Below are 19,668 nucleotides of genomic sequence, written 5' to 3'. Positions count from 1 at the left end.
GTTAAGAAAGCCGATATGTTGGTTATAAATATCGAAGCAGAAAGTCTCGATAGTTTTTTTAGGTCAGTAAGCACACGAAATATATATTACAGTAACTAAAGTTTTTTTTTCTTAATATCAAAACTTAATATCAATAACAAAAAATTACGATGGTTCTTTCCGTTCTATTCTCTCAAAATTATAATCGCCTATGAAATAATACTGTTTTGTTTAGGACATCGATTTTCGGATCAATTACTGCTTTCGAATTTGAATGTCATATGTCATAAAATTTATATTTGTGTCGAGATATGCATCAGATTACAAATGCTTTAGTTTCTTAAATTACGCCCAAATTAATGAAGGATATGCCAAACTGAAATTATATATTCCTATGCAAGATAAAATTGTTCACGAAAATTAACGAAGCTGAGAAACAGCGCGGAAATTCTGCTCATTCGACGGAAATGTGCAAACGGGTAGCCGCGACGCACTAGGATTTTTTACATCAAATGCACATGGGAAATAAATGCAGTACGCTCTAAATGAAATCTACCGTAATAATGAAACAAGAGTTTCATAAGTAGCACGTATTTCGCATATATTATATTATATTTCAATATCAGAAATATTTTTCTACGATTTTTGATCTATCTCTGTCATTTTATTTCAAATTTGTTATCTCGTTATCATCGTTTATTTTGTGTCTTCTCATTTTTTATCTTTATCAGTTTTTAATGTCAAAGGACGCACGCGAAATTGTTGATAAATTTAACTTCAATTATAATTAACTGCAACTTTAGTAAATTTAATTTATGTTTATTGACTGAAGAAATTATTGCTCTTTTGCCATTATTAAGAGTCTTTATTAATGGGAAATATTTCACCATATAAATCCATATTTAAATTTATTACAAGTGAAAGTAATATATACAATGATAATATATTAATTCCAATTTATAAAAATCGCATTCTTATCTTGCTTTGTAGGGAAAGTTATACAGATATTGAAGAGATTTATTATAATTCAGGTATACATATATATTTTTTTACATTTGCATATATTACATATTAATTAATAACGATATTACTTTAGCATTTATCGTTAGAGATTTCCACAAGTAATGGAAAATACATGAAATACAGGAAATACATGAACGCGGAAATCTATTTTTGATGAAAATTTGCATGGATTTGCGTCTAGTTATTACATTTCACATTTAAATAGCTATTAAAATATAATTAAATTGGACCATTTAAACTCGTGATTTTACATGGGATATAATGCATAACAATTAAATGCTAACTGTATGTGCTTCCGATTTCGATCGGAAGACATTTTTTGTATTTGCAGATTAATTATATTTGAAAATATTGTCTTTTACTTGAATATATCATTTTTTAAATAAATTAATTACCAAGTATTCTTTCTTTAATTAAAGATTTATTTTTACCGTAAAAAGTGTATGTAACAACAGTGTCGTTTTAATGCCGCAATTCCTCCTGATTCATTCAACTTTCGTGAATATAAAATTTCTCCTTCGATGAAAATTATATGGAATGCAGGTTAATTTTGTTTAATCCTATCTCGCACGGAGGCCGGACACAGGGGCGCGTAATGAAATTTTGCCCGCTAGCGCGGTGGTATTTACAACCCGCGCGTGATGAAAAAGCGTGTCGTCGCTGTCGCAGCTACGCGACGTGATCGTAATTCATCCCTGCATCGTATGCCCGCGGAGGGATTATGAAAAGGAAAGAAAAGAGCTTGTACCTTGCTTTTGCGCGATTTATCTAGTCCTTCGCGTTCTCTGTATCTCACTTCTTTCGCCCCCCTCTCTCTCTCTCTCTCTCTCTCTCTCTCTCTCTCTCTCTCTCTCTCTCTCTCTCTTCCTTACTTTATTGAGAAGACTCGTACCCTTATGGCAGGAGTCACAGGTGGCTGCCGACGGCAATCTCCTTTTTCTCCTTCGACTGCCCCCACAGGGAGTCCCCACGGGATTAAGACGTCGCTAAACACGCCAGTGCCGACGACAGCCGGCTCTGTTTTATGAAATAAAGCCTTAAATTGCCAAGCTCATTTAGCGTCGCGACGAAACATTAATTTCGCGTCAACTTCGCGCAATTATTGTCCGAAGCTTTTCACGTGAAAAGGTTCGTATATATCGCGTCAGATGAACAATTGCACGGATCATGCACGCCTACAGATTCTCGTTTAATGAACTTGACACGTATGCCACGTGTTCCTAAGCTTAAAATCTTCCACGCCGCGAAGTATTATACATTCATTGCGATCTCTCCTTGTGATTCTTCCTTCGAACATCGTTCCTTCCGGTCGTTACATTTTGTCGACGCCGCGATTCTGCTTCTAATGCTTTCAACAAGTCGGCATTATTTCCACGTCACCGAATAAAGTAGTCAAAATAATTTACAAGAACATTTAATAAAGCTTATTATGTCGAGAATTTTAAAAATATATAGTCAATAAAACAAGTATACGACAAGTTTATACATAAATTGCAATAAAAGGATTACAAATGAAAAATATCAAGTGAACGATATTTATCATACCTGCAATGTGCTTTGCATCAATAGTTTTTGCGTCACCTTTTCATTTATATCCCACATTACAGAGGATACCGAAAATCCCGCGTTGACATTTGAATATTCATTTTCTGTAACAGAAAAATCAGTAAGAAATTAGCAAGATATTGTGATCGATGTCATCAGGATTTTTGTATTGCATTGTTAATTATTTATGCATATATGTCTGTTATCAATCTTCCGTACAGCTCACGCATCGTTGATTTTTTTTTCCAAACTAATTAAAATCTGGTAAACCGACTGAGCGGGATGAATTACGGTAATCTGCCTTAAGTGTTGAGAGAAATTGGAATCCGCAGCATTTCCCTATTAGGATAATTATTCACGTCATTAGTGTTTCTCGAGATTCTCCCGCATTCGTATACGTATTATCCGTCGAATTCCGATTGCACGAAACGTATTCAACATATATCAACCTTGACACATTTTTGTTCCGTATTTTCGTAAATGTGATCTTGGGAATTACCGCGTGCTATATATACCAAATTTTCATAAATTCTTGTAACTATAATATATTAATTATATTAATTAATTACGAGTAAACGAATCTTACTTTGTAATTAGGTTTATACTTTGGAATGAAATTCCAAATGAGATTTACAACCAAATCTATGCTCAATCTATTACATAGCTAGTTACTCCAACAGCATGCCAATGCAAATTTATCCTTGTTTTATTTTCCGTAATATGAAAGTTTTGTTATTGTTGGATGGCTGCTGTGGGAACGGCAGCATCTTTTATACGATTCTCCGGAGATAGAAATGGAAAAGAGCTCAACGGGAGACTTTCTCGACTACCCGTGACGCGGATTTGTTGAAGCACTATCTTGTAGATGAAATGGTGGAGCAAAAAATCTTACAGAACTCGTTTCGTTTTGCACTCGTTTTTAGAAATAGATCCCATTTTGGGAAAACTTTGGATATTTTATGCAAGCCATTGCAAACCTGGGAAGAAACATGGGATATAATGTCAGACACACCCCGTATGATTACCATGGTATCGCAGTATATGCATTCGAAGCTAAAAGGAAATGTTTATACTCCTCCGACTTTATCGAAAATTATGTTATAGAAAGAATATCTAATAGACTAGATTACATTATGCTTAACGCGAAATCTAATGCCAGCTTTAAATATTGCAGTATTAATATTTCACAATTCATGAAAATTACAAACGATAAAATATTTTGCTGTTTTTTAATACATCCGTAATACATGAAAAATCTTGAGCTAATTATTTAGAAATACGTTTAGTATTTGCTAAATCACGCATTTCATCACGCATATTTTTTATTACATTTAATTTGTTTAAAATAAATTCAACTATTTTTAATTTAATATATTTCTAAGGTGTCGTATTTAGAGAGTACGAAAATTATATTTCTATGGTAAAACATAAAATTATTGCATTCGTTCCTTAACTTTGCAGTTATTGCATTATGAATGTGACTGTGTATTTCATCTGCAAATAATGCAAAATAATAAATTTTATTAATGACTTTTGTAATATCGCGCGACATCCTACGTGTGTTGAAAACTTATTATTAGATCCTACCTTTACGACCATTAACCGATTTTCGTTGACATCAGCATAACGATTTGCATAATAATGCCCGAAATTCCTGCACGGCTTTCCCGAATACGGCCGGCAAAATTGAAGTCGTTAATTCGCTGCTCGCGTACAAACACGATCGGATAGACGAGTCGCCTAATCACATCACGTCCCTCGATGTCATCTACTAATGCCTCTTTTCCTCTATAACAAAATGATATCTCTCTGATACTGAAGCGTAATATATTACGATATTCGAAAATATGAAGAAAGTTTTCCCGTATTAGGGACGCAGCTGTTGTATAGCAAGCGCAAACGGGGAGTTTATGGGTTTTTCTTGTCTTTATATATCTCTTCTTTTTTTTGACATGGAAAAAACCAGAAATATGAAATTTCTCCCCAAAAATTTATATTTGAAGATTTTTATAATATTAATTTAGTTAAAATCCCACTATCCGCAAAATAATTAAGTATATATATATATATATGAAACTTGCTTAAATTTTTATTTTTTTTAATTTTAATATGTTTAGTTGTTTTAAATACTAAATATTTATTTTCTTAAAATGAATTTTTTAACGTTATTTATTTATTCGATAGTATTCGATTTTTTTAATTATTACTAATATTTTATCCTTCTTTAAATCAAATTTAAGTATTCGATAATTGAACTGTATAATTTATAATTTTGTTAAATGTTTTTTAAATTATTTTTCTTCAAATAACATTATCTACTAAATTGGGAAGATAGAAAAATATTATTAAAGCATACATATATCTCTTGTAATTATATATACACGTGAATGTAGTTTTATTTTATTAAAGTTATTTACATAGTTTATTTGCTTAGGGATTTAATTGATATTTTGTTTCGATTTTATGTAGGCATTTATTAACTTTTCTGTTTTAACTATATTTACGTGTTTTATTTTCATTTTACATCGTGTCACTGTATTAATCCAATTAATTTTACAGAATCGACATTTAGCACGTTTGATATTTTAATGAGTTTCATGATGAAACGAATAAGATGATAAATGATGTAGCGCTTGCTATTCTGAAATAAGATTAATTTCAATTAACCTCAACTTTTTTTTCTCGAGAAATCAAATTACAATGGCATTCGATTTGAACTCGATTTAGATTCCAATAAGATCAAAATTATTACGTACGTTTGTTTCGACATAACAAAATGCCGCACAATAAAATACAGTCAGTGTTGAATATTACAAGTATTCAATATCTTGTCACAAATCCTTTATACAATAACGAGAAATAAAATGGGAATTACTATTATCAAGTATGCTGATCAATTGATGGCAGAAGAATGTAATAAAGTTCCGTTCGCTTTTCGGTTCTTTCTTTCACTGTCAGCAGCCAAAGCTAATAAGAGATTGATGTGAAGGAAAAATAGGAGAAAAACAGCGGAAACTCACTCGTTGTGCATGTTAGTATCGAGGATGATAAAAAAGAAAATAAAGAAATCTACATACAAAATCAATTTGATCTTATTTTCTCTTGGATATATTTCATTTCTGTTTGTATATTAATAATATTCTGCTATTTTTATATAAGGAGGGAGATGCTTTTTATTTTGAAGTAGATTTATATTTCGAAAAATCCACAGAGCTGCGCAACGAATCTTTGTTAAAACATCCTTTTTCTCTCCCTTTCTATACAAGTATATATTTTTAAATAAAGTTTTCTAATATTACGTTATGATTGCTAAAAGATTGAATAACAGTAAGTCACAAAAGTATTTATATACATTTTCCATTATTTGCTTTAAACGATTAATTTATTCTTTAAAAGAAATATTGTATCAATAAAAAATTTATGTCGCATTAATTCTTTAATTTATATAAATTTTCATAAGTTTAATATTAATTTAGCACAAAGCAATTTAAATAAATTTGTCAAGAAATTAACATTGTATATTATATAAAATACATTCGTATTCTCTTAGAATCGATATCATCAATTTAACGAGCTTGCATTTTAGATAAAATTACATTTATTATTATTTCATGTTTAAAATTACATTTGAATCGTTCGTATACCTTTTCATGAATACCTTTTTATGAAGCAATACTACACGTTAAGCTGACGGTAGCTATTCTGTTCAGAATAGACTTTCTGATCGTTCGAGCGGGCGCGTGGCGCGTAGAGTTTTCATTTTGCTCGATCGCCATTATAATGCAACGACAAGTATTTGCACACCTCTCTGCCATGGATTTAATTTCGCTAAATCTTTTGAGAATTTCCTCTTGCGAGTAGAGGAGCCTTCGCAGCATCCACGGAACATTATCCTCTTAAAAACTTTAGCCGCCCATATACGCGGCTGCGACATTCTTGAAATGTAGGACTTTACAAAGAAAAATCCAGGGGAAAAAAGACTGTAATCGCATATAATTACGAAGGCGACGGAACGAGATGGAGACGAGGGAATACTTAAATCGGTCATTATAAATGATTGCAACTTTTCTAATATTCCTTCCTTTATATTTATTCGAGGCAAACTTCGTGGCTAATAGTACTCTCTGGTATACGTTCGATTAAATAAAGTAACTGTGACGTTGAGATAAAGGGGCGTGTAATTTCGAAATTATTGAAAGTTGTAATCCCCCCCCCCGCCGACCATTTTCTAATTATTAAAACACATTTGAATTTAGAAAAGATATTTTTTTCGGAGATGCGCCACACCTTCCTCTTTCCATTTTAATCTTCATACAGAATGAAAATGTGTTGACACATTACACAATCCCGTCGGTGACAAGGTAATTATCCGCGATGATATAAAAATTAAAATTTTCAAGTTTCAGAATATTTTAAGGTTAATTAAGCCAAGCGAAAAGTCAAATTAAAACTGGAATTTTCTACTTATATCCAAATTTCCCTTCTCTTTCTCCGCCGGCAGCCGAGTTTAATTAACAAGAACGAAATTTCCGCATAGTCCCAATAGATCGAGAAGTATCAATTAACTTTGTCTTATCACGGGGAGCACGGCGCAAATCGTTACGTCAAACGGACAGATGCAAATCAGGGTAGTTAAGCGGCGACGGCGTTAAACTAGACTATGATCCCCCTTTCGAGCGTTGACGGACGTCAGTCGCCAGTCTATTAGATAATATTGTTCTGGTGTCAGCCTGCTATCCATCAAATTTGGGAAATTATGTTGGAGCGGGAGATGCAGGTAGGACGTAAGCTCATTATCGATACTGACATATTTTCGCGGTTTGCGGCTTCGCAGTGCGGCCTTATGCCATTCGGTGCGCATGTTCCGGAATTACGTATGTATAGATACGGTATGCAGCTGCACCGATCGCTCTCTCCTCCGACGTGGCGCGCGTAATTACGGCGGTCTTCGGGGTTTACGAATACGTTACAAACGCATTGCCGGCAGGCCCGTGTGCAGATAACGCACTAGTTGACGGGCTATAAAGCACGAACAAGCTCGCAAACCAGTTTCTTCATCCTTTGAGCCGCAGCGAGATTCCCTCGTCAACGTTTCGCTTAAAGCTATATGAGAGCTATATATATATACGCGCATAGCTTTGTGTAATTGAAACAAAAGAAAGACTTCCACTGCCAACGAATTTTTTCGTTGTACAATTATTTTTCTTAAAATCGCACTTGATTATACGCCGCTCGGGGAAACACGATAATGTTCAATTTAAAATCGAGCAAATACAGGTTACATAAATAGACTTGTTTAAATAGCTCACATAAGTACAACGTACTTTATACAGTAATCGATGTAAATTCTCGGTTAAAATTTATTTTGTACAGATACGGTACGTGTGATAAATATAATTCTATGTATGTGTATATATGTATGCAAAATAATAATCCTTTGCCTCGATATAATCCTAGCGTAGAAACTTCACGGATTATCTCTGTTTGCATTGTCTACGATCGTCATCTGAAATATCCGTTGTCTGCACCAGGCCTGTGCGCTTCGCCATGTCCGAGGGCGCAAACCACTTATTTGATGTAGGATCGAAGGCAACGAGATATTAAGGTTGACGTGCGATATTTCCAAGTCAAATTAACTGTAGTTATACAAGAGATTTTTACATGCTGCAAGAGAAGGCAACGCTCGCCGTCACGTCAAATCGTTATATTTCATAGCGCGCTTGGAACGGTGCTATCGATCGCGGCGCAACGCGGGAATTTCATTAAATCGATGCTGGAAAGGAGTAGTTATAAATATGTAAGCGGTAAATCGTGGAATATATAGACTTGTGCTTTTATCGGCGACTACATTGGCTTAGATTAGATCGGGGCAGAAATATATCCTTATTTATTGTTTACCTCGCAACAGACTTTAGAATAATTCTTTAGCAGTGCGTGTCGCCCTTACGATATTGATAAGCGCGTTAGAATTTCCCGCCGCGCGAATTTATTGGACAGAAAAAAACGTCCCCTAAAACTTTATTAATGACGATGGTCTTCGGCCATTTAGTGTCTGCCACATAATTTTTATTGATTAAAGCGAAACTCCGCTCTCCCTTTCAAAGGTCAAGTTTTTTTGTCCATAACATTTTCACTCCGAGGCTCTTTAATCCCGTCGTTGCTTATCGCGGGCAATTTTCCATCTGACGTCTAAGTCTGCGATTTATCAGCTGGCGGAGGATTACATGTAACCGTTCGTATCCAAATCTCATATCTGTAAATCCACTCGAACGTAGATAGATTTTGCTTTCCGCGTGTATGCTTCATATGATCAATAAAATGAATTTATTCGATCAACTGAAGTACCGACTGCCTGAGAACTTTATTTATTCGTGCAAACATTTTTGCCCATCTGTCGTTGTGAAACTTATCTATTGGGATACTTAAACATATATACCGTATTTATCGTTTTATATTATTGCGGTTTCTTGCATCTTACTGATTCTTTTCAAAGAAGTTTTTCGATATTTTTTATTTGCTATCCTCTTATGAAACGACAAATATGTGAAATTTCTGAGGATCTTAAAATTCTTTCGGAATATTGGAAAGTATCCACGTAGTATTACGAAAATATTTTGAATAGCAGGATGGTTCGGCTAATGAAAACCTCTCCCCCCTATTCGAAAGCTGCTATTGAAATGCAGGTTTATTCCCATAAACCGCATGGTGATCTATTTATTTCGAAATACTCGCTCGCTTACATGTGTCCATCATGCATTATGCATTGTCCTCGCTGCAGGATATTAGCCACGATTGGAACAGAATACAAACACGGCCTTCTGTCACCTATGTACCCAATTTTCCAACACGGAATCCTATGAATATTTTATGGAGCCGCGAAGCCTGCCATTCTTTCGCGCACTTTGTGAACTCTGGCATCGGATCAGCGCTTCTTCTATACATTATATCCCAGTTATCACACTTCAGCGTACACTATCAACAGTCATTTGAAATGTTCAGTACCATTATTTCGTTAAAATTTCTTCGCAGATGTAATTTCAGCTCGTGTGTTGAGACGTTATAATTGTCTGGTTACTGCAGGAGTTAAGTTAGTATTATGTAGTTGGACTTAAATTGAAAGTGGCTTAACAAGATTTTCAGTTTCAATAAACTGTCGGACATAAACTGTTGTAAATATTATATAACATTTTTTGTACATTAATAAAACGTTATTCATCGTACATAGATATTAAATAATGACGAGAGATATCCAACTTTAATATATTATGCTCTGGAAAAGAAAAGAAAAGTTATGCAGATTTATTTAAATTATATTTTTTTCGGTACATATCCGTAATATACAAGTAAAGTTTAATCAAACGTCTTAGGAACACCCTGTATAGGACAAGCATTTTGCACTCGAATAAACTCAATCGAAACTACAAGTTGAGGCTTCGAAGTTTCCGTAAAAGTAATTGGAGGATCGTTTAAAAGATACGTGACTCCGTTGTTACTTCGTTCTCCGGATTTTCCACGTTCTGTTTGCTCCATTGTGCCTCCCTTACCAAGAATTTCGATGATAAAACATGTATACGCGTGTATATATGGTTGCTTTTAATAACGCATTACTGCTTATTATACGCGGTATTATTGTCATAGATTCGTTGGAGGATAATTAGTGTTTTATTAATTATCAAATATTCGCATGTGGCAGTTGGAGTTGCACGAATCGATATTAATTCTAGCTAAATTGTGTTGCGATTAATTCGGATATGTGGCAGACAGAACGGCGCGATATCGAATTAGAGAGAGATTGAGTACTCAATGTAATTCTGTCCTTTCTCTCTCTCCTTCTCTTTGTCCCTTCCTTCCTCTCCCAAATGAAAACTAGAAGTTTCAATCATTTTCTAATTATATCTGCATTGACATTGATTAGAACACGCAAATTTTATGAAATATAATGTAATATTTATATAATTAAAAGGAGAATTTTTATCCTTATTTAAGATAACGTGCGATCTGCGACGAGCTTTTTTTGAGAGAGAGAAAACGGATCTATTCCCCATTTGTGTCATCGTCTATATGAAGTAACTGTATAGGAAGGTTTCAATGGGTCTCCGAAATTCGATTCCTACAGCACCGCGTACGATTTCCTGTCAACGTTCCGGCGAGCTAATGGAGCCGTAAGCAAAAGTAGTGATAGAAACGTTTCGGAAATTTGATCAGTTCGGGAGGGGGAATCGCGGTTATCGTAAATTCAAGCTCGGTGTGCAAGTCACGAACAAAGCGACTTTGTATTTCACCGTGCGAAATGCATAGTCTGACTTATCGATGCATAAACTTTTATGAGGATCGGAGAAGGAAAAGTAGTATATATAGAATGGGAAAGATCGTTCTAGAGAGATCTCGAATTTATAACCCCGTTTTATGTAGATTGAACCAAAAAATTACTCTTTCTAAAATGTAAATAAACCAGTACTACTAGAAGTAAGAGAGAGAGAGAGAGAGAGAGAGAGAGAGAGAGAGAGAGAGAGAGAGAGAGAGAGAGAGAGAGAGAGAGAGAGAGAGAGAGAGAGAAATATCTTTTTTTATAGATATTTTTAAATTATTATATTAATAGTAACTACTTACACATTTTTGCATAGTTTTCATATTTTTTTACGAACATATAATCACTGTGTAAATTATTGTACCTTCACTAAATTATCAATTGATTATTTTTGAATGGTGAATCGATGCACGTTAAACATATTTTTTCAGCACATTCGCAATCGCGTAAATAAATGAATAATTACTTTTTAATCTTGCTCAGAGGCGAACGTGACAAATTGGTCAACAAATTAGGCCTGTGCAAATAATTACTTTGTAAATGAAGCATTCGTGGCGATTTTAATTGAAAGCAGACGCGGCTATTAACAATCGGTTTTTGTCAACAAAGCGATTACTAGACAGGTCTTAATTAGAACCGACTGACTACGCCAGGATCTCCACCGTTGCATTTTGGCGACTGTCAATATTTAATTTATTCTATCAATCGCTGTGACAAGCGGGGAACAGAATGCGACTGGTTGCAGCAAAAAGGGAATTTTTCGAAACACGTTTCCTATTGACGTCAAACCCGCATTTTATTACATTTCTACGACACAGTTGCGCGATCGCAATAAATAATTTTCAATTGAGCGCTACGAAGAATTTGGAACGTTTTTCTTATTTTACTTCAGGAATTATATCTAAGAAGGCATTTAAAATTGAACGATGGTAAACTACTTGCAATTATCTGTTTAAAACTTTACGTGTGTAAAAAAATTCTCATTCTTTTTTTCTCTTTTAAAAGATAAAATGAGGTATAACCGTTCTCAATAAAGGAAGAATTATTACAAAAAAAGTAGAATTAAACGATAACGGAGTTAAGAACGTCTTTCTACGTTTGCTCGCAGCTTGCAACACGATTATAGTCGTTATGTATTGTGTGACGAAATGCGTCACCCGTAAATCGCAACGAGAGTGAAAAACCTCGCACGCGTGTCGCGAATTTCCGTCAACTGGAATTTCGTTTGATGAGCGTTAATTAGGAGCGACGTGTTGTGCCCGTAAGGAAGAAAGGCGTTATGGGATCGCCAGCTTTCGACGGAACGTTTAATTGTGCCGGCTTACAAATGAGAGATTCTATCCCTTTTTCCCCTCTGCTCTCTCTCTCTCTCTCTCTCTCTCTCTCTCTCTCTCTCTCTCTCTCTCTCTCTCTCTCTCTCTCTCTCTCTCTCTCTCTCTCTCTCTCTTTCTCCTCCCCTCTCTCTTTCTCTGACACACAGAATTAGAAATGAGGTGTGCGTATATGTGTGTATATCTTACACACACACGCGCGTGCGCTCGCGCGGATGCAGTGGAAAGTTCAGGTGCAAAAGGTTAGGTTATGTTCTCGCGGCTTTAACAGATGAGGTACTAATTAGTTTCGAACGCAATTGTAAAGCAGAATGTACCAATAGCAGCCTGTTAACGTGAATTTCGGTTTGTTCCGGATACCTGGACAAAAGTAACGATGGACTCTACATTTCAATATCTGAAGATTAAACGAAACGGACACGATTCAAAAATAAAAAAAATATTTCTAACTGCGCTTATCGAATATTAGAAATTTTCTTTTTTTCTCAACTTTTCCAAATTTGACTTGAAAATTGATATTATACTAAATTTTTAAGTTTTTATTTTCCGGGTAAACTTACAAAAAAAAAATAAATAGTTTACGAAACTTAAAATATTTTTTTCAAGGTTGCATAATTTGATGGCTGATGAAATGGTTAAATTGTAATATTATTTTTAAAAAATATATATTTTTTTATTACTTTGTAGACATATTTACGAAAAATTATGTTCAGCTACTTTTATCAAAATTTGAATATTTGTACGAATTTGTTCCTATTCTTTTATTGAAGTAGATCCACAGATGCAACTTCTTATTTCACTGCAAGCGATCTACTAGGTAATCGCATCATATTCTTTCGATGATTCGGACGTCTCTTTACTTGCTTTCTATTTTTATTCTTTCAAGTACGCTTTCAGGATATGATAGAAGTAACTGTATCAATGAAGAAAGCGGTCATGTCGTATTTTAGGTACAAAGTAAAGCTTTATATACTCTTTGAGAGATTTTTATGCTCCATCAAAAGTTTTCTTTATATATTTTCATAAATTACATTATATAAGTTGCTTTGTTATCGTTGCTGTGTTGCGATTACAACCATATTATAACACGTCATATCTTGCGTAATAAAGCGGATTAATATGAAGAAAGTAATGTTTTTATACTCCTCAAATCTTAATAAAATCAAGTTCTTTATTACATTAATGTAAGAGATGGTAATAGACGGTTTTTCAATTACGATTAAATTAAAATTAAATTACAATTAAGATGGAAGAAAAAGATGTGGAGGAAAAAATATAAACAATAAATCTTCTTTTGCAGATTAATCTCATTAGATCTTATTACAATTAAGATTTAATGTAAGCTTGGAATGTTTATTAATGTGAAAGAATCCAAAGGTGGCATCGCACAAAGTTTTGGAAAATCGATAGTAAATTCGTCAAAGTGACTATGGCCGAATGGATATACCGAAAGATACATACACTTCATGCACACGTATGTGTCAAGCGAACCTACTCTCAGTTTTCCCAGTTCCACACGGAAAATGTCGGTGATCCATTGAGCTGACGCGCGCGTTAAACGAAGCGACGTTTACTCGCGAATAAATTCTAACGACAAAAAAAGCAATAAACAAATGGCCGAGGAAGTGGTGATTCGGTCAGGCGCAAGAATATCGAAAATGTTCTCGCCCGAGCAGCCATTCACTTGACCGTAATTAATTTATTCAGTACAAACGAGCTCGCCTCTCTCTCTCTCTCTCTCTCTCTCTCTTTCTGGCCGATAGTTGGTTATAATAACGTAATGATAAAAAAACAAGCTAGTAACAACGCGTAATATTAAAGAGGCGTTTGATACAGAATCGTGAAATATGCTAATCGAGATAGGGACGTTTTGTTTTAAATACTTGACACCGAGATTATCTTTCTTAGCACTTTCCTGGATTTAATTAAAACTATTTGAGTTTAATTAAAACTTAAAAAAATATGAAAAAGTAACGCAAGACGTATTAGAACGATGGCTGAAACGTTGAATTGCAAAATGACGCGCTGAGTAAAGAGAAAACGTCCTTCTGAAGAATTTAATCGGCAGTGTTTTTTTCACCCGTTGTTTCACCTCGATTTAATTAAAACTCAAGTTTAATAATGAGTGGATCGTAGCACTCTTTTGGAAATCGTCACGTTGTCCAGGTTTAACGGCATGATGGACAAGTTAATAAATAATCTATAACAGCAGACTGATGGCACGATATTTCAGCAACATCAAACAAAGGGGTTGAACGATGGTAAAGCACTTAGCTGCAGATAGTTACAAGAGTTTCTCGTCGTTTGAGCTTCGAAATATCGCGCGTTGTTTGCAGACGAATACTCGGTCATTGCCAAGCGTGAAATTATACCTCGTCTCGAGGAATGCATGAAACGACTAGCCGTTAGTTACTCGCATCGGTAAAGCTCGCTGCGGATAAGCGCATTAGTGTGACATACATCACTTCGAATTACCCAATTTATCCTGTATCGCGAGGTACATGAAAGTAATTGAAATACTTGAAAATTCTATATGTGTACGTATATTGCTATTGATAATTTTGCATGGACAATATTCTATTATTTATTCGTATTTATATTATAAATGTAATTCCAATAATAAATGGAAAATCCAATATATGAGGGATAGTAAAAAGAATAACAAAAAATTAATAACTTTTTAATTGATTTTCAGTTAATTGCAAAAATTTTAATTAACATAATCAATCACTGCGATAAAACTATAAATTTTCAGTTTTTTAAAATTATGTTATATTGCTAAGAACTTTAAAGAAACTTTTGATTAAATTTAATTTTCTTAGAAACTTCGAAATAATGAGAAATGCAAAAGCTTTTAGAGATTTAACCGTATTTCCATGGAGGCAAATTTATTTAGAAAGTGCCTTTGAGAAGAAAATGCAACTGCATCCACATGCAGTTTCCGTATAATTTGTGTAATAATGCTGTATGTATTATAAGTTCATTAAAAGTCCTATACGGGTTCATTAAGAGCATCTGCATTTTACGGTGGAAAATATGATGTTACGTGATGTATTTAGAGGCTGTCTAACGCATCTCGAGGTTTGGAACGTTTTCTATAGATGTTTCACCAAACAAAATATTCAGAATAGAGAGTAAACGCAAAGCGATTACACGGTTCACAAAAGAATACCGCGCGTCATTGGATTCTGCAAATAAAAATCTTTTATTTTCTTATATCAATATTACTTTATAAATTAAATTGAAGAGATTCTTGTTACGTTGATCAGTTTATAAAAATTCCTTCGTGCACGATATAATGCATAGAATGCTTGGACTGTAAACTGGAGAAAATAAGACAATAGTCGAATGCGGTAGACGGACGCAAGAGAGATTGTGCCGTCCGTAAATCACCAAGGGCAATATGAGAGACGATCCATGCTCGCCCTTTCGTCAGTTTCTTTCCAGCGTCGCGTCGCCATAAAAACCAAGCCGGGTATTTTTCAGCGGCTCGCTGCTCGGGCACGCGTCGCAATATTCTTCGTGTCATTTCGCTCTCCATTTCATCAGTGATTTCATTTCTTGCAGATGTAGCTAGGTAGATACAGCGAGACGACGTGCGCGCTCTATAAAACATCGCCCTCGCGTAAATGTCGGCCTGCTTTTTTCTTCTCACGTCGAGAATCTTACGTTCCACGGGGGTAACGCCGATTTAACCCTTTCAACATTCGAGAAATGACACGTTCCATAAAATGTTCTGAACTTTGTAACACTAGGTTTTATTAAAACACATACAATATTTTTCATGGAATACAAAGAACTACTTTCTGGTGACACGTATTATTTAATTAATCTTATTTTAACAAAAATCCAATCTTGTTTTAATGAAAATATAAAAGTCCACTAAACGAAATTAATATAAATTTTAATATTTGTTATTAAAATGTAATATTTAATTATTAAAATTAAAACATTTTTATAAATAAAACATAAGAAACATATTTTAATTAAAAACAAATGAAGTTTAATTTAACAGAATTTTTATCTAAGATTACATTTTAATATTTAATATTGAAAGAGACAAAGGAGGAAGAGATTGATTAGATTGATTAAAATTCCTCAAATAATCTATAGGTCAGAAATAATGCGAATAATTTTTGATATAAAAGATACAGAACTGCAATGCAGAGAAAGAGAGAGAGAGAGAGAGAGAGAGAGAAAGAGAGATGCTATCTTAAAAATTTATCGACTTGAAGGCGCGAAAATTAGACTTCTACTTAGCAATGTTGATCACGTGCGTTTAGAAGCTGGATCAGCGAGCGAAGAATTCTTTCAGATGCTTTCAAAAGATATTTGTTGAAAATTTAAATAGATACACGTGAATATAATACCAGGCGATATCTGCATGTACTGCGCAATATTTACAACAAATAATAATTTGCCTGACAAAACATCGCGAATAATACATTCCATCACAATTTTAATGGAAAAAAAATATTGTGATTCTACGTATGAAGTATATGTTGCAAGTTATATCACAAGCTTACATCACATTGTATTTGCTGATAATAATTTTTACGGTAAAAAATTTTTAAAAAATTTTAAAAACTTGGAGAGAGAGAGAGAGAGAGAGAGAGAGAGAGAGAGAAGTATATTCTAAGTTTTAATATATTATATACCTTTTTAAGTTTTATTCAACAAGCAAAGAGGAGGGAAATAGAGTCACACAAGCAGCAATTTTTTGTAAACATTTTAGAGAAGTAAAAGTGGTTAAATTGACGAATAGGTAAAAGAAAGGAGGGATCGATTATGCGGTACAACGCGTAATCGATTTCTCCTTTCTTTTTGTACGAGAAGGTATGTTTATCTGATTATCTCGTTTCCTATACATCATGTTTCGTTGAGTAGTATCCTCTCGCTCTCGTACGAATCGCCTCGAGGCGAGGACTCGATAATTCTGCAGTTGACAGCTGCTTTCCTGGACGATTTATTCATAAATGCGCTTTGTTGTCGCGAACGCTCTGCGAGTTACGCGTAAGCTGGGCATTCACTCACGTGAACGTCACATACGTGCATTTCCGGGTTAATGGGGAAGGTTAGCGCTTGTACTCGCCTCAGAGTGACACGCATAAATAAAGCGAACGTAGGATGCGGATGAAAAAAAAAATTTCACGTACGTCTTTCAACAATGCGATCGCTTAAAATGTACTCCCTATGCTTAGCCAATATTGAAACTGTCACACGGAAAATTGTTTATCATGATTCATTCCGCGGAATGGGCAATGCCCGTGGACAACGGACGCATTGTGCTTTTGTTGTCCTGCCAGAATACATTTTAGATGTTGCGACATAATGAAATGAAAATATGCGGAATAAATGTAATTTACGAAAAGTGCAAGACGTGTGAACAAAAGCGTATTGTTTAAGCGATAGTATAGCGGGCAACAATCATGCTACGTACATCTAATTTAAATAAATGAAAACATTAAAAAATTATTAGTTATTAAATTAAAAATATGCTGTCTCTGAAAGAAATCTCGCAGTGTAGTTGCATTATTCTTTAAAACAATAGTACGGAATAATTTACTTTAATTAGTAACGTACGAAGCACAAAAAACACAAATATATGCTTTTGTTGTATAACTCTGATTGTGTTTCTTAATTGCATATCAAATCTTACGGGTTAATGTGCGTTATGTGTTTTAATTTTAAAACTAAAAGTTAATTAACGACTATTGATCGAATATCAATAGAGTATAGACAATTATTCTTGTTGTGTTCTCTTCAACAAGCTATTATAATGGATCATATTTTTATCTAATTTATTTTATTGGCAAGTTTTAGAAAAAAAAATATTTTTATATTTATTTATTACAATTATTTTAAACTTAGTACATCACGTTTCATTTTTCTACACTCTTTGTCACTAATTTCTCTTTATCTCAAACGTTCTTTTAACCAAAGTTAGATTCCTGTTAAATGTATTATCTGAAAAGAGCACATCGAAATTTTATTATTGACGGTTGAATTGAATCGGGAATGCTACATAAAATTTCACCCGATAATACAATTTCAATGTAGCAAAACCTAACGAGGACGTGGGAGCGTTCTTATTCAAGACTCAAAGATGAAATTTCGTTTCGTATCACTCTTGCGCGAGAGATTGAGACGTGGAGCATCATGCAACGACAAAGTTCCCCGTTGTCTCGTTCATTCCGTGAAATTCAACATACGGACAGATGCACACGCGAAATTATAAGTTCAAGCAGAAATATACAAATGTTTACACTCTTAATTGCAATTGAAGATAACGGCATGTGCATTGTCGGAAAGTGCAATAGTAATTTCCGTGAAAATATCCAGCGTATTTTCATCTTGCTAACAGAGTATGTTTGGTTACTACATTAATTGTTATTACATTTGCCAAGGTATTCAAGAATCTTTAATAAAAAGACGTGTAGCAGTGCTACAAGACTGTACAAATACATCATCGTGCGGTTTAATTCAATTTTACTTAAATAAAATATTAATTGTCCACCGTAGGCAAGCATATTTAACAACGCGCGTATTATTTTTAAAATTAATTTAACTGGATTTTTAGAGAGGTAACTGTGCTCGAGAAGAAATGTTTCTAAAATATTTTCTTTTTCCTTCTTTCTTCTCGGTTTTACTTGGAGAATCATCACTGGAAATATCTCGTAAATAGCATCTTCCACGGCGCTATTATCAAGGTAAGCCCTTTGAAAAATAACCTTAACTTAATGGGTTAAGAGCCTCTAGTCCAGGTGCCAAAGCGTCTGACCTTTCCTTTCCGTGAGGTAACCGTGGAAATAGCGCACAAATAGAATTGGGACGTGCCACCGTTTTTTTTTTTCTTGACGCCACGAGATTTATTGCGGGAGTTCTTCCATCGACACGGATACCTCCGTGTTAACCGCGAAATTTCCTCCAGTCACGAAACGCGGAGGCATTATCGTTCCCCGAGGAAGAACTTACTCGCGCACAAAACAGAGTACTTCGTAAAAAGATGAAAGTAAAAATGCAGCAAGGATAAATTGCAGCTGGAACTTTCACATTTGCGCGTTTGATGCAAAATCCACCTTTGTCGTTTGCATTGTTTGCATCCGCTCATTGTTTAATTTTATAATGACAGTTATTGCAAATAAAACGTCACCTATTGCGCTACGATTGTTGGAAGTTATTCTGCACTGCTATACCTATATACCTTTGTCTTTTCTTTTAATTTTATCGAAAATTTATTATAAGTGACGTAAACGAAGTCGTTATGCGTCGGCTTTAATTAAGGGCTTCGTAAAAGTGAGTTAAAGGAAACGTAGGTACGACATAAAATGCAAACGAGGCGAAACAAAGTCTTAATTAGACTCTTTCAAGGCGAGCGTGTTAACAATCGTAAAGTGAATTGAATTGATGCAAATTTTGTGTGATACATACGCATAGAAGAAGAGAGCATAACTATATTAATTTCAGAAACGATCGACACAC

General features: G+C 34.4%; 1 protein-coding gene across 14 annotated transcripts in view; it reads right to left on the bottom strand.

The window, feature by feature from the left end:
- The window catches only part of LOC105838296 (GTP-binding protein Di-Ras2), a 68,989-nt gene that overhangs the window by 6,782 nt on the left and 42,539 nt on the right, over positions 1-19,668 (bottom strand). For 3 of the 14 annotated variants that reach the window (XM_036289761.1, XM_036289765.1, XM_036289766.1), the window contains one exon: positions 1,875-2,651. The gene's annotated coding sequence lies outside the window, so the exon portion shown is untranslated. The other 11 variants (XM_012683761.3, XM_012683762.3, XM_012683754.3 and 8 more) reach the window with 6 other exon arrangements.

The sequence above is a fragment of the Monomorium pharaonis genome, chromosome 7, assembly GCF_013373865.1.
Source record: "Monomorium pharaonis isolate MP-MQ-018 chromosome 7, ASM1337386v2, whole genome shotgun sequence".
NCBI lineage: Eukaryota > Metazoa > Arthropoda > Insecta > Hymenoptera > Formicidae > Monomorium > Monomorium pharaonis.
This window is presented reverse-complemented; position numbering and strand designations above follow the sequence as displayed.